We start from the raw sequence: 20,370 nt of genomic DNA on the forward strand, positions 1-20,370 counted from the left end.
TGGGTTGCTGAGGCCTCCACTTCAAAGACGACCAACTCAAACACACGGCCAGCTATGGGACAAGATAAAAAGCCAGGCCACCCACCCGTGAAGGTCCCTGTTTCTCTCCCAGAAAACTCTGCTTGACCTAGATAACTAGCCATTTGGTTGACCACTTGCCTTTCCCTTCCTGCACTTTAATTCCCACTCCTATGCTTTAAGTTAACCAATCCAGAATAAACCCCTGATACCCTAGGCACACCACCCTCAACTCCAGTAAAGGTAGAACCCCAGGATCTTGCTTGCGCTCTCTCTCTCTCTTGCTCGCTCTCGCTTTTGTTTGCTAGCTCTCCTCCCCAGCCCCTGCCACCCCAGGACCTTGCAGTGAGGCCCCAGCCATGCCCTGGACCCTCCAAGACCTGTGAGTCAACACCTTGTCTTTCTTTTTTCAAAGTTCCCTGGTGATCACTGTTGAGGTGTGGCTGGAAGCTGAAGAACCACCAGGGCTGGTCCAGCCGCAACGCTGGCCCCTAGGGCAGAATGTCCATGAGGACTCCCCTCCGGCAGAGGCCCAGGTGCGCAGTGCCCAGGGATGCGAACAACACAAAGCAGGCGGAGAAAGGACAACATGGGCCTGAAGCATCTTATGCCGTAAAATAAGGAAGTGCTCAGAGAACCATGAGGATGTGTCCCAAGGACAGGGGGACCAGGCTGAAGGGCTCTCATGAAACAAATCTGGGGTACACTGAGCATCAAAGTAAATAAATGGCAAGGAATCGTAACCCATTAAGTAACAAGAGTCCATGCGCGAATCCTTACGTCTATGTAAACGGGGGGAGGGAGAGCTCTCGCACTCCCAAAGGCAAGTAAACATGCTGAAGGAACAATGGGGTTAGAAATTATCCATGGTAGTCAAGACCAGTGAGTCAAAGTTCGCGGTGGAAGAAAATATTCACATAATCTCAAATTATAATGCTACCGATTACTTTTTAACTATGAAAAGAAAGACAATAACTTTATAGAGGACCCGCAAGAAAAACCCTATTCACATTTTTCTGGCAGTTCTGGATGTTTTTTTTGTTTTTAAATTTGTTATTGTCACCCTGGCTGGCATAGCTCAGTGGATTGAGCGTGGGCTGAGAACCAAAGTGTCGCAGGTTCGATTCCCAGCCAGGGTACATACATTCCTGGGTTGCAGGCCATAACCCCCAGCAACCACACATTGATGTTTCTCTCTCTCTCTCTCTCTCTCTCTCTCTCTCTCTCTCCCCCCCTTCTCTCTCTAAAAATAAATAAATAAAATCTTAAAAAAAAAAGAAAGTAAAAATTTTAAAAAAAAGGACAATGTATTTTAAAGCACTTCTAGCTGTGGGGAAATATTACCATATTTTGCCATGTACAACATGTATTTTTTTGCCCAAGTGTGAGGGGAAAATAAGGGTGCACATTATACACAGGTATACACAGGTATAATGATTACATACTGTGGGTATAATAACTCCGTGCATCGTGTGCACAAAAACATGGGTGCATGTTACACGTGGGAGTGCACCCCGGAGATGCTGCCAGCCCTGGTCCCTGGAGGCCCCGCCAGGACAGGGCAGTCTGGGTCGGCGCATCGGAGGGAATCCAGGCACAGAGACCCGGCGAGGCACACGCAGGCCCCACCCTGTGTCACTAGAACCTCCCTCCCCTGAGGCAGGACTCCTCGAGCTCAGCACAATGGGCTGCGGGCTTCCTTGTTTTGGGGGCTGTTCCGTGCAATGCAGGGTGGTTCGCAGCACCCCTGGACCCCATCCTCAAGATGCCGGCACCATCTCCCAACCCCAAGCGGCGAGAACCTAAAATGTCCCCAGACACTGCCTGGGTGGCGAAATCTCCTGGAGTAGGACCACTGCCTCTATCTTTTCATCTTGCTGGAAAAGCCGCAGGACGTTACTACACATGTTGGCCCCAGAGAGGAACCGCAGGGCCCTGGCAGGGGCCCCTTCGGCGCCAAAGCAAGGACCACGGCATAAACCCATTACCTTGTTCTCTGGTTCAATGGCCCTCCAGGAGCTCACAGCCCAGTGTGCAAGGGATCCGTGCAAAGAATTACAACATGTGGCAAGTGGGTTTGTGAGCTACACTCAGGATCTGCTTCTTGGCTTTCTTGAGGTCTCTGCAGGGATAAGGGATCAATACTCCAGCTCGCAAATGACCCACCTACTGCACGGCAAAGGTTCTCCAAGTGTGCTCCTGGACCAGCCGCATCAGCATCCCCTACCTTGTCAGCAATGCAGATTCTCAGGCCCCTCCCAGACCTGCACATCAGAGCCTCCAGGAGTGGGGCCCAACAGTCTGCTTCTTACCCAGGCACCCAGGCAATGCTGATGCAGGCCCAGTGTGAGCACCTGCCACAGGCAGGGTGTGCTTTTCGGGCCTCATCTGGTGTTGACACCAACAGCTCCATCCCTGGCTAAACATCCAAATCCCACCCTCGGCTCAGGGAGTCTCCAAGACCAACAGGGACCTGAAGCCCCATCCCAAAGGGCTGGGTCCGAGCAAGGCAAGATGGAAACCCAGCTGGTGGCCTTCTGGACTCCCAGCCCCAGCCGCAGCCAATTGCGGTCATCGGCCGGGCCTGAGGTCCATCTGCACACTGAAGAGAGGGAAACCTTGCATGCAGCGGCCCCAGCTGGGCGGGGGTGGGGGCGAGGGGGGGGAGGTGGTTTCTAGGAAAATCAGAAGCCTGAGCAAAGTCTAGGGGAATCTTTGAGCACACACTTGAGGGGACCAGGGAGGAGGAGGGAGAAGCTTTCAACCAGAACAGAACCGACAGGCAAGGACATGTGACCTGGACACAACAAGTCCAGAACAGCCCAAGGTTTGACGTGGTAACGGGGTAACCCAAAGGTCTTACATTCTCAACTCAGGAACTTGGGCTATCTCTTGAAGGTGAAGGAGAAACAGTGCAAGTTTGTAAGCGCGTTGTACATGGTGAACTATGGAAGGCAAGGAAGCCGGGTAAAAACTGGTTAGGAAGAGACCTGTAAGGGAGCGTGACCGGGACAGGCAGCCGCAGGCCTGCACACGTGTGCACACTCCATCCGATCCCTCTCCCGGACTCACTGCCCGTCAGTCACAGGGACTTCGCCTCCCGGGCCGGTCCTGAGCCTGGGACCCCACCGCTCTCCCGTGAAGAGAAACCAAGTGAACCAGAAATCGGAGTTTAAAATCCACCATCCTATTACTAATTTACTCTAGGGAATCAAAACAAGAAAAAAACACGGCAACTCAAAACACCCTTTGAGAAAATATTTTTTTATATCCTATTTACTATAAACGAAAGAAGCAACTCCACATCCAATCCATTTTAAATCTCTTAAAGTTAGTATAACAGGAATATATATATTAAGAACTCTATACTTTATACGCTAAATACATGGAAAACTACATTCATGAGCAAATTTGCTCACCAGCAAAACGCCCCTTAAACTCATTCCCATTGAAATGAGATGCCAGGAATGGACGGCTCACCGGCATACTAGTCATGACGGAAACAGCTGTCACAGCAGGAAAAACAGCCAAGATCAAGTCATAACATTTGTATACAGATAGCTTCTAAAAAAACTAGAGAGTCCAATTTGGAATTACGAAGGGCAATAAACTAGTACATCAGAGGAATAATAAATAGAAAAAAATCAACTGCGTTCCTATATCCTAACATAGCGGCAGGGGCTGGGGGAGTGAGGGGCGGTGGGAGGAGGTGGGTGGCTTCAGTTGATAAATGGCAGGCACACCTCACAGATTCTGCGGGTTAGGCCCCCGACCACCTCCATCAAGCAAGCCCTCTGATACAGTGAGTAGTACGCAGCCTTTTTTCTGGAGGAGGGTCTCGCCTTCGATCTGGGAAAAAAAACGTGTCTGTGAACCACGACAAAGCAAAGCACAACAAAATATGGTATTTGTGTACCTAAGAGGCTGATGTCAAAGAGTCAGAAAGGTTATTGTTTCATTTAGTAATTCATTTAGTAATTCATTTTAGAATGGGCAACGCTGGCAGGCATCATGGTAGCCAGTTGGTAAAAGTCACCGTCACAGGAACGAGACAAGGGGACGTCACTGCGAGCGATGTGCTGAACGCTTACTTCTCGGTATCCCCGCTATGAAGCAACATGGGACAAACCCAAACTGAAACGCGTTCTGCGGAGGGATGACCTCCACAGTCTTCAGAAATATCAAGGACACGAACGAAAGACTGCAAAGGTGTCCCCTGTGGAAGGACACCGAAGAGATAGGACAACTGAATACAACACGTGAGCCTGGGCCTCACACGGGCGATACGGAGAAACGGGTTTCACAGCCTGAGACTCAGTAGAAATGTGTCCATGCTAATTTCTGCATTTAACGAGGACACAGTGACAGGCCAGAGAGTGTCCTTCTTTTTAGGAAACACACTGAAATGGTAAGGGGTAAGGAGCGACATGTCTCCAGTCAATTTTCAAATACTTCGGCTAAAAGAGAAACAATGCACATACAGGTCGAGAGAGAGAGTGGCAGATGTGACAGAATCTAACGTTAGGGAACCTGGGTGGAGGGCATATGGGGGTTCTGTGCACCCCTCACCATGCTTCCGTCCAGTTGACATTACACTGAAATAAAGTCAGGTCACTACCGGATTTTAAAGCGTTTCGTAGGCAGTAATCAAAACTCTACTCATGAAAAAAAAAATAACAGACACTAATACAAAGCGTAAAAGTAAAATATCATAAAAGTAAAATGTAAATATAAAGACAAGGAGAGAATCTTAAAACAAGAGAAGAGTAACCGTTCACACACAAAGGACCTCTGGTGAGGCTGCAAGCAGACCACAGCGGCAGCTCTGCGGACCCGAAGAAGGAAGCAATGTGACTGATCTATCAAAAGTGTGCCCTGGCTGGCGTAGCTCAGTGGATTGAGCGCAAGCTGCGAACCAGGCATCGCAGGTTTGATTCCCAGTCAGGGTGCATGCCTAGGTTGCAGGCCATGGCCCCCAGCAACCGCACACTGATGTTTCTCTCTCTCTCTCTCTCTCTCTCTCTCTCTCTCTCTCTCTCTCTCTCTCTCTCTCCCCCCTTTCCTTCCCTCTCTAAAAATAAATAAAATCTTAAAAAAAAAAAAAGAAAACAGAAAGTGCAGAAAGAAAAGCCTGCCCGCTGAGAATACTCTGCCCAGGAGTTGTCCTTCAGACTTGGAGAGTTCTCCGGACAAACCAAAGCTCAAGGAGTTCATCACCATTCCACCACCCTTACGGGAACTGTTGAAGGCAGTTCTTAGAGGTAAAACACAAGATGCTAATTAGTAACAGGAAAACATATGAAAGCATAAAGCTCACTGACAAAGGCAAATACAGATTTAAGTTCAGAATAACACTGTAATGCTGGAGGGTAAATCACTTATAACTCTAGTATGAACATTAAGAGACTAAAGTGTTTAAAATAACCATAACTACAATAACTTGTTAATGTACCCAGTGTAAAATGAGTTAATTGTGACATAAAAAAATAGAATGTGAGGCAGTATAAAAATATACAACTTTGTCATTCAAAGTTAGGTGGTTATCAGCTTAAAATGCACTGTCGTAAATATAAGAGGTCTTAGGTAAACTTCATAGTAACCGCAAAGTAAAACCCTACCACAGATATACAAAAGATAAAGAAATCAAAGTATACCACTACAGAGAAGCATCAAATCACAAAGGAAGTGAGCAAAAAAGGAAGAACGTAAGAGAAGAATTACAAATAGCCAGGAAACAATTAAAAATGTCAACAGTAATTCCAAAACTATAAATAATTACTTTACGTATAAACAGACTATAGTCTCTCCAGTCCAAACAGAGTGGCTGAATGGATAAAAAAGCAAGGTCCCTCTACACACTGCCTACCAGACACTCACTGAAACTTTAAGGACACACACAGGCTGAAAATGGAAGGATAACCCCTGGCTGGCGTAGCTCAGCGGATTGAGCGTGGGCTGCGAACCAAAGCGTCACAGGTTCGATTCCCAGTCAGGGCACATGCCTGGGTTGCAGGCCATAGCCCCCAGCAACCGCACATTGATGTTTCTCTCTTTCTCTCTCTTTCTCCCTCCCTTACCTCTCTGAAAATAAATAAACTCTTAAAAAAAAAACAGAATCTGAAAATTAGGTTTAAAAAAAAAACACAAGCAAGTTGTATAGCTGTACAAAATTATTTTCTTTATATTCCTATCCTAGAAAACGTTTTTCTATTTAAAAATTCTTTATTTTAAACTTTTTTGTTACAAAACTAAACGAGAAACACAGTAGCCGAGGCCTACACAGGACCAGGACCATGGGCATCACTGCCGTCCGCCTCCCCATCCTGTCCTGGGAGGGCCGCAGAGGTGACAGCACGTGCGGAGTGGTCAGCTCCTGGGACAGCAAGGCCTTCCTCGGGGACCCCCCCGGGAGGACCTGCCCGAGACTCTTCTTGGGGAGGCATCGCTCTTTTCAGATACACGCCCACGCTGGGTGACTCGGCTTCCTTTTTCCTCCACAGACCAGCTCGTAAGCCGCTACTGCACCAGGAACATTCCTCTCCATTAACGAAACCTTCCCAGGTATTTAAGGAGCTTGCTGAAGTCTGCAGAAGCTTCTACTAAAGCCTTCACTGGGAATTTTCTTGGGAGTTCTTCCTTCTCCCTTTCTGCAGTTTCCTTTCCTCCTGCCTCTCTCCTTCCGCTGTGCCCCCCGTTCCAGTTCCAACAACTCATGAGCCAGTTCCTCCAGAACCATCTCCAGGAGCTCCTCAATGTCACCCTCCCCACACCCAGGTCAAGGCTGCTGGCTATCTCAGCCACAGCTTTGTTGGGTTTTGCAACCTCCTCACCTGGACAAGGCCTTTGACATCAAGGGCAAACCTCTTAAAGGTCGTCCAGATGCCACTTACACACTCCTTGGTGGCATCACCCGAAGCACACGCAAGGTTCTTCAGGCACTCACAGGTGCTGTCATCCCTCCAGGATTGCATCAGCGTCTTCTCGGTGTCCTCTGCAGTTGCAGCAAGGGCCTGGACAAAGGTCCTTCTCAGGTAGTAGGCCTTCAAGCCGTTACAACTCCTTGACCCCTTGTTTGGATCAAAGAGGTGGTGTTTGGAGGGAGAAACACCACTCTGACTCTGGGGTGGGCATCACCAACAAAAGGAGGATGCCCAGGACCACCATCAGCAAGCAGAACCTTGAAGGGTATGTTATTCTCCCAACGACACTTCTCCGTGTCACTGGCACAGTGAATCGGCGGAGGGGCATCTTAGAAGGGGAGCTGGGTCCTCCACAGCTTCTCACTGCTCCATAGGACACTGGCAGGGCCCGCTCACTGTAGCCCGCGACACGGCGAGCAAGGCTGCTCCCCTGGCCTTGAAGGCCTTGGAGCCTGGCGCTGACCTGGCCTCCTCGTAGGTGAAAGGCCTTCCCGGCACCGTTTCCAGAACAGAGAGAGGTTGCATGCACGCCGTTTGCTCTGGCAAGTCGTTTTCCTCCACAGTCAGCTGATCCCGCGTTTCCAAAAGTTCCGCAGCCGCCCCACAGACTCACCGCTCACTCTCATATCCCGTAACGCGTGCGAACTCTTGAATTGTGTCAGCCACACGGAGCCGTCAGCCAACTCCACATCACAGCTGGGCCCGGTCACTTCTTTCCACGGGGCAAACGAACTCTCTGCTTTGGCCGTGATCGTCACGGTGCTGAGAGGGACGCACTCCTGAGTCTGGCCTTCGACCCAGGCTGTTAGCAGTCCCTCCAGGTCTCGTCCAGGCCCTTGCTGCATTTCGGTCAGTCTCACTGCCACCAGTGCAGCAGACACTCGAATAGCTCCCATCCCTCTGTCTGTGTTCTTCAAGGTCATGGCGATGGTGGACTGGGACCCGCCGGCCTGGCAAGCAGTAGCTACCACCCATTTCCTACCTCCCTAGTCCTTAATCACGTTTAATTCCGTCTCCAGCTCAATCACTTGATGGGACCCCTTTCTGGCAACCTTGCGGGGTATGCTTTACACTTATGGGGCACAACAAGCACAACACGAGATTAAATCAAGTGCAAGAGAAATCGATGCGATCAAGAGCTGTCGTGAACATGAGACTGAGGAGGCTGTTGCCAGTGCAGCCCAGCACACTGTCCTACAGCACATGCTTTTTTCTTTCCATCAGAAAGAGTACACTCTGGAATAGTGATGAAACGTATAGTACAATAAATACATAAGCCAGTAACATGGTCTTTTATTGCCACTATAAATATTATGTACTGTGCAGAATTATATGGGACTAGCAGCACAGTGGGTTTGTTGCGCCAGCATCACCACAAACGCGTGTGTGACTCCCTGCATGACGACACAACGGCATCGTGAGGCAGCGAGAATTTCTGGGCTGCGTTACAACCTCATGCAACCACCGACCCTCACACAGGCAGGCAGGCCTTCCTGGACCGAAGTCTTGTTAGGTGGCGCGTAACTGCATGCAGAACATTCCACCCAACGGCGGCCAGTGCTCGCTCCCCTGAAGCGCATAGGGGACACCTCCAGGGTACATCTGTTGTTGGGCCACAGAATCAGTCTTCACAGAGTTCATCTTAAAGTCACAGCTAGCATCTTTTCCAGTCACTCTAGTAGGAGACTAGAAATCCATGACAAAAAAGAAAAAGAGAAAAATTCACAAATACGTGGAGATTAAACTACATGCTCCTGAACAACCAATGGTTCAAAAAAGAATTTTAAAAAAAAAATCAAAAAATATCTTGAGACAAATAAAAATGGAAATGTAATTATCAAAACCAACGGGATACAGCAAAAGCAGTTTTAGGATAGAAGTTCATAGTGATAAACACCTACATTAAAAGATATCAAATAACGACCCTAACTTTACACCTCAAGGAACTACAATGAGAAAAAGAACAAACTAAGCCCCAGGTTAGTAAAAGGAAGGAAATAACAAAGATCAGAGCAGAAACAAATGAAACAGAAACTAAAAAGCAGAAATAAATGAAGCAGAAACTAAAAAGACAATAGAAAACATCAATAAAACTAAGATCGTATGTACTGAAAACACAAACAAAAGAGAACAACCTTTAGTTGGATTGACCAAGAAGAACCACAAGTAAAATTAGAGGACTCAACACAAAACTATGAATTAAAAAGAAAACATTACAACCATCACCACACAAATACAAAGAATCCTAAAAGATGACCATGCCCACAAACTGGACAAACCAGAAGAATGGACACGTTCCTAGAAACACAGAACCTCCCAGGGCGGAGGCATGAAGGAACAGAAAATCGGAACAGACCGATGACGAGTGAAAATACTCCATCGGAAACCAAAAAGCTGCCAACAAACAAGTCCGGGGCTGAATGCTTCACTGATGGACAAAGTCCCCCCAGCAGTCAAAGCACCAACTCCAATCCTTCTCAAGCTCTTCCAAAACACAGAAGGGTAGGAAACACCTCCAAAAGCACGTGCGTGTGCAACACACACCAGATGATCGATGTTGCTGATTTTACACGCACGGCCACTACAGAAAACAGAACGGAAGTTCCTCAGGAAAGTGAAAAGAACAGCCAACACTGGGCACGTGAAGGCAATGAAATCACTACCTCAAAGAGATATCTGTATTCACATGTTGACTGCAGCATCATTATTCACAACAGTCAAGGTAAGGAAACAATGTGTGTGCACACCAACAAATACACAGATAAAGAAAATGTGAGATACACACACACACACACACACACACACACACACACATGCACACACTCACCCTAGAACATTACTCAACCTTTACAAAGAAGGAAGTCCCGTCCCTTGGAACATGGATGAACCTGAAGGCATCATGCTATGTGACGTGAACCAGACAAATACCACCTGGTATCAGTTATATGAGGGATTTTTTTTAAGGAAAAAAAAGTATGCTCATACTCATAGAAGGCCATACTCACAGGAAGAACACAGAAGCAGCTGCCAGGGCTTGGTGGGGCTGGGGGACAAGTTGGGTAAAAGGGTAGACACGTTCAACGATACAGTAAACACGGATTTAATGTTTCTCAGGATTACAGGGTGCCTACCGTGGATAATACTGTACTTCATACTCGAAATCTGCTGAGACTAAAACTTAAATGTTCTCACCCTAAAAAAAGAAACGGGGTAAATGTGTGAAGTGATGGATGGCTAGGAACTCCTTGGGGGGATGCCTTTTGCTAAGTATGCACATATCAAATCATCACACTGTACACTCTACATCAGTCTTACAGTTTTGTCCATGGTACCTCAGTACAGCTGGGGGTAAAAAACACTTTGGCTGGTAAATCCTAGGAATTTCCCCAGTGACCGTGGGCCCCGATGGTTTATGCTGACAAGGTGACTCACAGGGTCCCCTGGAGAGTTTATACTCACAGATGACTCAGCCTGGGGCTGTCCCCCACCAGGAAAAGCAATCATGTGATATCAACCCCCACTCCGTGGAGGGGGGCTGGCGGTCAAGATCAACCACAAGGCTAATGAATCCATTACACTCAGCGGAGGGGGGTGTTATTACACCACCACCACCACCCCCCCCCCCCCGCGACAAACCCCAACAGAAACCCTGGACGCCAGCACCTGGAGGAGCTGTGCTGCTGGGCAATGCCTGAGTCCTGTCACACACTGATGTGTCAGGAGTGTGGCCATGTCCTGACTCCAGGAGGACAAGACAAAGCAGCTTCCTCTCCCTGGGTGACTCTCCCTTTCACAGCTCCAGATTTGTATATGTTTGCTAAAATGAAGTGGTAATTGTGTTCTGCGTGTGGTCTAGTGAATTATGAAACCTGAACCTCCCAAATCTGTAGCCTTCTGGAGTGAGGGTGACCTGGGGACCCCGAACCTGCAGCCAGAGTCCTGAGGAGGACACTTGCATGGGGGATGGTGTCTGTGAGGCCCCCAGCAAGGCAGAGGGGGCCGGAAGTCAGTACCGGGGCACAGGTGCAGCTCAAGAGCAGACACTCATATGTCAGGGCACCACCTCCTCAGCTTCTGCTGGCCTTGACCTCCACTCGCCTACTCGCTCCCTGCTGCCTGCCTCTTTCCCCCACAGCTCCCCGGTCCTCATCTCAGTTAGCATAAAGCTAGTCCGGGACTTGGAGCCCACCAGCCCATCACTGTCCCTGGGACCACTTCCGCCAGCACCAAAGGAAAAGGCGGGGGATGCCTTGAAGACTCCCTCCTCTCACCTGGTGGCCACACACTCTGCCTGGAGGCTGGGGGTCTCACCTTTTAATCTGCAATAAGATCACCTGAGCGGTTCCTTAAAAATCAATCCAGACCCCACCACTGGGGTTTTGATTCCACAGATTTAAAGGGGAGACTAAGAATCTGCATGTTAGACAAGCACTCCTCGTGAACTTGGCCGGGCAGCGCATACAGAATCAGGGTTCTAGAAAAGACAGGGAGGTGGGTGGGGAAGGATTAGCTGGTCAAAGTTAGAGCTAGAAGTTAGAGTGAGAAGTCAGAGAGCTAGAACACACCTTGGAAAACCTAGTACAGCTCATATCCAGGACAGGAAGCCGATAGGGGTGGTCGGTGTTCATTATCTTTAATGTATGATGTGTGTATTTGCACATGCTTGTCATTTCCATCGTAAAAGACAAGGGAGGGGGGTGGAGGAAGACGGGCCAAAATCCACACCTATGCAGGTCTCAGATGTTCGGCATCTGATGCACATGCAGGCATTTCCTCTAACAGCGACAGTCACTCAACAACGACTATTTGTGTTACCCACCATTGGAAATAAAATTAACGGTAATTTTTTCTCTGATCAGCAATGAATATACTTCTTTCATCTTTCAATTGTATAGTGATTAAGAAAAAACACATCGGCCCTGACCAGTGTGGCTCCGTGGGCTGTGCATCGTCCCAACAAAGCGCAAGGTCGCTGGTTTGATTCCCAGTCAGGGCACATGCCTGGGCTACAGGTTTGGTGTCTGGTTGGGGCTCGTGGGAGAGGAAACCAATGGCTGTTTCTCACATGGATGTTTCTCTCCCTCTCCTTCTGCCTCCCTTATCCTCTCTCTAAAAACAAATAAATGAAATCTTTTTTTAAAAAGAAATTTAAAAAAACATGGAAAAGGAGTAGGCCAAGGAAAGGTAGATATAATACTGACTGGCAAACCACACCCACCCACAGCTTAGCCCACTTATCCAATCCTTGGTCCACTGGAGAGTCTGGTCCTTCCTTCTCCCTTATTCCTCGCACGTGGTACGACTATCACCCAACCCTCCTGCAGTCAGGGGAGGCCACGCTGAACGGAAGGCGCAGAGACGGGTGCCACTCGCACAGAACACTCAGGCCTTAGCACTGTGAGCACACTTCCCCCACGCTCTCCTCTTCCCAACCTGAGAACCTGGAAGCGGCGGCAACCCAGCTTCTTCCACCACAGCAGACCACAGCGGGAGTCTGGCCTAGGTCCCTGCCCACAACACACCTGGAGATCTCCTGCAAACAGAAACTCTGAGTCACTGAGTTTGGGGCAGGGCCTGAGACCGCATTGCTCCCGTGCACTAGGTGACGGCCACGTGCCTGCTCTGCAGACCACACCTGGGGTAGCAGGCGTCTGGACAGAACCGTCCACCAAAGAGGTTGTCGGTTCTGACCCTCAGGGTGGGCGGTCCCGTGATGAGCAGTGGCCGTCACCGCAGAATGACCCGAGCCTAAATAGCCGGCTGGCCTTTCTCGCTTGACCCATAACGAAGTTTAACTGAGACCTGTGAGTAGGGCCAGTATGAAAGTGCAGCTAGCAAACGAACGCAGAGACAGCTGCAGAAAGATTACTTAAGAGTGTGCAACGTGATACGAGCTGGCAGGGTTCTATCAGAAACAGTATCTGCCACGCTGAGTCAGAGTCGGCGCTGTAAACAGTGCTATCTCCAAAGGCGGTCGCTGCTGCAGCACGGAAACGGTGACCACTGGCCTAGGAGGAGAGGACAGGAAGGTCACACCCGGGCCTTGGGTTTACACGGCCACCACCTGCCACGCTGTTCTTCCGAGGAGGCCAGTGCGGAAGTTGTCTACTCTCCAAGACCACAGGCATGACACACAGATGGTCGGTCTCCAAAACCTCAGCAAAGATTCCGCCCCCACCACCCCGGCAGTCCGGTGCTGATGGAACCTGCACACCAACAGCACCGTGTCTGTCCCCAAGTGGCAGGAAGCAGGCGAGACCTTGGCGGGAACCCCCAAGGACGCTTTGAGACACTGAGGTTTACCGGGGAACTTTCTTGGGTTAAGGTTTAAGCTTACTTAATTGCGTGTTCCTTTTCTATTTACATAACAGACACGAGGCCTAATGCAAGCAGAGCTGACAGCGTGGCCCTCACGGAGATCACGTGAAACTGGACCCCCTCGGCTTCCGTCCCCCCGCAGCAAACGCCTGGGAAACAGCCTGGCCACCCAAGAACTCCGACTGCAAGCCCCTGCCCTTGAACTCCAAGAAAAAGCCCCTTGGATGGGAATCTATGAGAAATCTAAACTGTTGAATGTAGTCACGGAGGTGCAGGATGATAAATCTCAAGTCCCTGAGATGAAAAACCTTCTCAAAGGCAGAGAACAAAAGCACTTTCCAGCCCAGCCTCTGCTGGAATGACCACAAATCTCAGAGTCACACGTGGAATCTACCTCGATCCCCTTGACTTTCCGTGGATTATAAACCCCACAAGGACACAGGTTGTTTCCGCTTATTTTATTTCCCTAGAGGGCCTAGTTTAATAAAAACGTATGTGCTGGGCAAACCTAAATACTTGCTACTCGACACAAAAATAATGCATCAAGCCCTGACTGGGTGGGTCAGTTGGTTGGAGTGTCACCTCATGAAACAAAGTTGTAGGTTCGATCCCCAGTCGGGGTGAGTGTGGGAGGCAACAACTCAGTGTCTCTCATTCATTCTCATTCTCTCTGTCTCCCTCCGACCCCCACCCCCTGCTTCCCCTCTAAAGGCAATAAACATATCCTGAGTGGGGATTTAAAATAATGATCACGATAATAATAATAATGATCAAATATGTGACTGCACTTCTTTGGATTCTCAAAACACAACACAGGTATTTGGCCATAAAAATTCAAGAAGCTGAATCTGTTGCAATCAATGTATTCTCTTCATTGAAAAACCAATTTACTCAGAGCAAGTCCCCACTCATTTGGAATCTCCTCGAAGCTTCCAAGCCTTTATTTCCAGTCTCCAGACAGCACAGGTGCTACAATTCCTGGACGTTTTCTTTCCTGGATGCCTCTTCCAGGTTTGACAGTCTAGGGTCCCCAGCGAGGCAGGCGAGAATCTCAGCGTACAAATCCATCCTGCCCGGCCTCCTTGCCACTCCGCCAACTTGGCTCAGGTGTGAAGTCCGGAATAACATCCTCCGTTATTGCTTCCTCCTCTTCCTGGTCCCTTCCCTCGGGGTCAGGGCTCTTCGTGTCTCCTTGTCATAGTCAGGAGGTGCCTTCAACCTCCTGGAAGGGTAGGTCATTGAACACACACAGCAAGTTACAATTAAAGGCAACTGGCCCACTGAGGATGCACTGGTTCACTCCCTTGTGGTCCGTGGAGAGTTGGGGATCCAAAGACTTTGCTTTAGCACCACGGAACCTCCTGCTTTCTCCGACGCCTTCTGCAAATGGCCCCAGGCTTCTTTCAACCAGCCTGCACCAGCTGTTCCTATTTCTGCCCAAGCTTCTCTGCCCTCTGGCCTGGCCATCGGACTTCTCTCTGTCATCAGATAGCAAGGGGGTCCCCTGTAGGGTCCTCCGTTGGCAATATAACTTTTAATATTTAAGGGCCCACAGGAGCGTTCTGACAGAGACTTCAGCCCCCGGCCGAGGCTGCCCTCCACACCAATGTTATTTTTTGGCGAACGGTATGAGGTTTGGAGGCAAAGGACAGCTGGTGGCACGGCTATGGTTTTACTTCAAGTAAACAACTATTAAATCTGGGGAGCCTAGTGTTTCCGCTTAATTTTAATGACGTCACCACTGCCTGACATTCCTCTTTTTTTTTTAAGATTTTATTTATTTTTAGAGAGAGGGGAGGGGAGGGACAGAAACATTGATGTGAAGGAGAAACATCATCGGCCGCCTCTCGCACGCACCCGACTTGGGGACAGAACCCACACCCCACCCAGCCATGTGCCCGGACTGGAATCGAACTGGTGACCTTCCGCTTTGTGGGACAACAGCCAACCCCCTGAATCATGCCACTTGGGGCACCATACTAGGAGAAAAGGCAAAAAGGCTACGTTAACAAGCACCGACTTGAGTCCCTATTTCTGGTAACTACCCATGAGCTATGAACTGAGGTTGCTCAAGCTCCAGGAGGAAAGCACGCAGAGCCCTGGCAGCCTGAGGTGGCAGTGAAAGTGCACCAGGAAACCCCCGGTGCCCGCGGGCTTGGAGAGCAGGGCACCACTCTCCCACAACAACGCATTAGTCCTTCTTTAGGACTGCCCCTCCTCCACTCGCCTGGGCAACCACCGGCTCGGGCTCCCGGCAGCCCCTCCGAACTCGGAATGTGGAAGCTGTCGGCCACATTCTGACAAGCAAAAACCACTCGTACCTGAGAAGATAAGACCAGGGCACCCAATCTCACGCACGATGCTGAGAACAGCGGTCTAACGTGATTACCACCCCTTTAAAATGGAATACCCTTTCTGCTGTTATCCAAAATTAAGGAGGAAGCGCTCATTCTAAGTTAGTCGGTCTTCTATTTGGGCCATACTACGTCCAGGGGACAGATTTGAGGAACATTCCAGCTGAACCATTTCATTCTTGGACGCATTAGGTCGATTATGAGTGGAACGGCCCCCAGCTTGAATAGCTGCATGTTCGGAAAGAACAAAAACCTCCTTTGAAAAGCCTCTCTCTGTGCATAGTCCCTCAAAGGGCTTGTCTGGTCGGAAGTAAATCAAGAGAGTTTGGAAAACTCCACAGTGACCCCTAGGACCCGCTAAAACAGCTTTCTTCATAATCGTGGTATGTCCTCCACTCGCTTTAAAAAATATTTCCCGTAACCTGCACAAAAAGCATGCAGAAGTGGAAAAGAAAAAGCGAAGGAAAACAACCAAACGTTCTGTCAGACAGCGAGGAGAACGCTCCGCAGAGGTATTTTACAGAGAGCCCCTGACCCCCAGCTCCGCACAGTCCCAAACCAACCCCGGTGTCCTGGATGCCACTTTCGGGCCAATGCGGTTCCTCCCGAAAAACCTCTCTGCTCCTCGCCCCTCCATGGAGGTCACCCCATCAGAAGGAAGGGGGAGGACGGAGGGAAGACGGACCATGCCACACCCCCACACCCTCAAAGGGTCGAGAACAATGAGAGGGCAACCCCCAACACCCAGCAGTGTAACCTAACTCTTTCTCCCTCCAAAGAGGCGAGGGCCAAGTGGGGTCTCCCTCCCACACCCCACGGAGCAGCCCTCAAACCTCAGCATGTGCATTAACGCCGTGCTGATTCAAAAAAACAAAAAAAAAAAAAAAAACCCAGCTCTCAACCACAGAAATTGTAATATTCACTAATTCAAGTCAACGCGTAAGCACCTGCCCACCATGTGATGGGCACTCTTGTAGGCCCAGATGGGGGGGTCTCTTTCACAAAGCTCACACTCAGGAAGGGAAGACAGAAGACCAGCGGACTACAAAGACAGGTTCAAAACAATGACGCCGAGCACAGAAAGTAACACGGGGAGACCTGGCTGAGGGTGCTTGCGGCTACTTTCTACGGGGTGACCGGGCAGAGCTCACAGAGGAGGTCTGGAGCGGGGCCCAAGGCTCAGAAACCAAGACGGGAGTCCATGTGTTTGAGACACAGGTATCGGCGAGTGCAAGGCTAACGCAGTCACAGAAGCACCCAGAAGTGGGAAGGATTTCCCTCCGGGTCCGCAGAGACCCCCGGGTCCTGGAGGAAAACCGCAGGCGTGGCTCACGTCCTCCGTCCGCCCCACAGGGTTCACAGAACTATGTTTGAGGGGCGGCTGAAACAACCGGGTCAGGCTGGGACTGGGCCGAGATCCCACACTGCTCCCCAGCCAGCTGGAAGCTGGCCCCCTCGGCCTCTGCCCGGCTCAGCAAACCCCCTGCTCCCCGCTCCCCCGCAAAAGCACTACCTCGCCGATAGCCTCCGCTAGCTAACACGGTGAGGGTCTGGGTCATCTCAGGGGCCCTTGCAGCCTCTGCGCCCTGGATGTCCCCAGTTCCTGGGAAGCTCCGCATGGCACCCCCAACCTCCACTTTCCGTGCAGCTCCTCTCCCTGCCTCGTGCCTCCTGAGCCCAGTGCTCATTCACAGCTGCCTTCGCTGGCTGGCGAGACTCCCACCCGTCTGCAGGAGGAGACTCCTTCAGGGAGGGTCCCTCCTGCCACACGAACTGGACCACAAATGAGAGACGTTCTCAGGGACTGTCAACGTTCCCCCAGCCCGGGGGACCAGCCACCCCAGCCTCCCACCGCCTGGCCTACCGGGTGCCACTCCAAGAACCACGCATGCCCTGTCGTTTTCGCCGCCATCATTCCTCCGTACAGAGCGCAGGTCAGGGGCGACTTCCCGAGGGCACCTGCTGGAGTGGGGTAGTGACAGGTGTTCGCTCGTCCTGACTCTCGATAACAGTTCAGCAAATGCTGACACCGGCCATTCCCCAGTTCCTGCCCGTGCTCCATGGCTGGAGAGACGGGCCTGACGTTCATGCAACATGAGCGTCAGCCCTGCCCCCCTCTATTTACCAGGTTGCTTTAGGCATGAAATTTAACCTCTGCACCCCAGTCCCCTCGGCTGGAGGCGATCGGAGTGGCCACACTTGGTGAACCGTTTATGAACGCTGATCATGGGGGCAGCTGCATTCTACCTTGCTTATAGGAATGTGCATAATAAGGTAGAAAACAGGTCATGGAAGTGTCAGCAGGTCCTGGGGCGGTCAGAATGGCTGTGCCCAAGAGGACGGGGCACTGCCTCGGACCTCAGAGAGGGAGGGGAGCGGAGGGAGAAAGATGCGGGGAGAGGGGACCAGGGCCTCCCTGTTATGAACAACCAAATTCTTCAAAACTCCGCCAACATCACTGTGCATGGATTTTTGTGGGAACCAGTAAATGGGACCACACTCGGGGTGAAGGGGAGCAGGGGGGAAGGAGAGGGGAGAGAGAACAGAGAGTTCAGGAGGACACAGGAGACTCCGGAGCGTGAGGCCGAAAGAGGCCAGGGGAAGTCAGCCAGCACAGAGCTGGCAGGAAGTGTGGGCTGGGACCGCAGGGGGACTGGGGACCGCAGGGCCCAGCTGCCCTGTGGCCACCACTCTGGAAGGGCGCCCTCGCCTCACTGGGGCTCGAGTTCTGCACAGGCTTGGCACAGCCGGTCCCTCAACACACGAGGTGCCCCATCGGTGTCCATGTTCAGCTCTTCCTTCCTTAAAACTTTTGCCGGCAGTTCGGTCCAAGCATGTGAGCAGGAGGAAAACGCAGAAGGGCTTGGAGCCGGACCTTGGTGTGGCCCAGGGCTGGCTCACTTCTCCCGGCCCCGGGGCTCCGTTGTCCACCTGCCACTGACTCCTCGAAGCAACACTTGTTCCACGAGGAGGAGCCCGCCCGGCGCCCGGCGCCCGGCACCCTGCACGCGGCTGCCTCTTCCGCGGCCTGAGACACCAGCGGGAGCTGGAGCTGCCCCCTTTGTTCTGAGCTCAGCACAAACGCCAGTTCCCAGAAATCAAAGGCAATTAGCTGCCCTTGTCCCAGTCCCTGCGGGGGCTGCCCTGCAGGGTCCCTTCCTGTTGCACCTCATCCTTCCTGGAAGGGCTTCTTAGGAATGCGCCTCCCTTACAAACGCAAAAAATGAAATCCCTCCCCAGGAGCTGGTGGATGAGGCCCCAGGAGCCTTGCAGAATTTCCCTTCCCAAAACTTCAGTGTACCTTCTGAGTGGCCCTAGGCAGAGATGACCAAAATCCACTCGAGGGCAGGGGGGGCGGGGGGGGGACGGGGGAGGGGGGGGGAGAGGGATCTTAACTTGGCTTACTCAGAGGGACTGGTTTTCTTTTCAAAATTTTTATCTTAAGGAAAAATCTGAACTACAGTATATTCTAAAGGGCGGAGGTAAGAGGACTTCGAGTTTGCCTGAGAGAACAATAAAGCCATCTCTTTGGGGTTTTTTTTGGCTATTAATACAGGATACACTAAGGACTTCCATGGGGTTTTCCCAAAAGCAAAATAATTTGGTAAATTTGCATGTAGACTGTAAAAAAAAAAAAGTTCAGAGCATGAGTGTGAATTACCTCAGAGCCCGAAAGAGCAGGGCAGCCTCCGCTGAACATCCTTGCGCCAGAGACCACCCAGCTGGTGCCAGGCAGCCGACAGCGACCACCATGAGTGACCTCCTTGCAGCTGCAAGGACTGCACTCGGACCGGCCAGCCGCCTGTCTAGGGAGACCGCACTCCTCCGGAGCAAAGCACTCTGAAGGGTTTATGGGGCTTGGCTCCACATCTGAAGTTTTAGGGGGTCTACCTAAATTTAAATTTTTAAAAATATGAGGAGGCAGGGTCTACCCTGGGCAGGTCATCTGAAGAGTTAAGGCTGTGGGGTCGGAGTCCTTGGCAAGTTCAGTCTAAGGGGACCAACTACAATGCAAAGCAGCCTTGCCCAGCAAAGCCATCTGGGGGGCACGTGGGTGTTGCAGCCGCTCGGGCCACCATAGCCAGGTGCCACAGCCGGGGCGCTTCACCAACAGGTTAGTTCTCACAGCTCTACAGGCTGGAAGTGTGAGGCCAAGGTGTCGGGCGGCTGTATGTGCGTGGAAAGAGGGGAGGAGCCAGGAGAAGCTGACTTCAGCAGCTTCGGCCACACAGCTCCGCTGCGACACTGCTTTTCCAGGTGACTTCAGCGGATGTGATAATACCCCCTTACAATTTTCAACGAGCTCCTACCAATGGTGACCCAGTTCTCAGTATGAATCGCATTTCTCTTGGTTGCCTCCTTCTTTTTTTTTTTTTAAACAGATCATAACTTCTGTGGGAGTTACTAACAGGTCACTTCTCCATTCGTCAGAGGTGGGTATTTATTAGACCCTGCGGTGCTTCCACGGGACCGCCCTGCTGGCTGGCCCTGCTTGATGGTAAGTGGAGGAGGAAAGTAAGTGAACAGAACTTTATGAGTTCATCACACTTAAAGTATAATGTTTGGAACACACCGTGAGTAGGCTTAATTTTCCCAACTTGCAACTGAGGATCCAGAGGCCCAGGGTGGTTAACTGTCTTGCCCAAGGTCACAGCTAACAAGTGCAAGGTCGAGGATTAGCACCTGGATCTTCTGGCTCCGGTCTGGCGCTCTCTCCATAAAACTCAGCTTGCCCCTACCTAAGGGAGAGGTGTCAGCAA

General features: G+C 50.9%; 1 protein-coding gene across 1 annotated transcript in view; it reads right to left on the reverse strand.

The window, feature by feature from the left end:
* ABCC4 (ATP binding cassette subfamily C member 4) overlaps positions 1-20,370 on the reverse strand; it is a 208,919-nt gene that overhangs the window by 176,304 nt on the left and 12,245 nt on the right. The window lies entirely within an intron of this gene.

The sequence above is a fragment of the Phyllostomus hastatus genome, unplaced genomic scaffold (assembly GCF_019186645.2).
Source record: "Phyllostomus hastatus isolate PE091 unplaced genomic scaffold, TTU_PhHast_1.1 phas_contig_29, whole genome shotgun sequence".
NCBI classification, from domain to species: domain Eukaryota; kingdom Metazoa; phylum Chordata; class Mammalia; order Chiroptera; family Phyllostomidae; genus Phyllostomus; species Phyllostomus hastatus.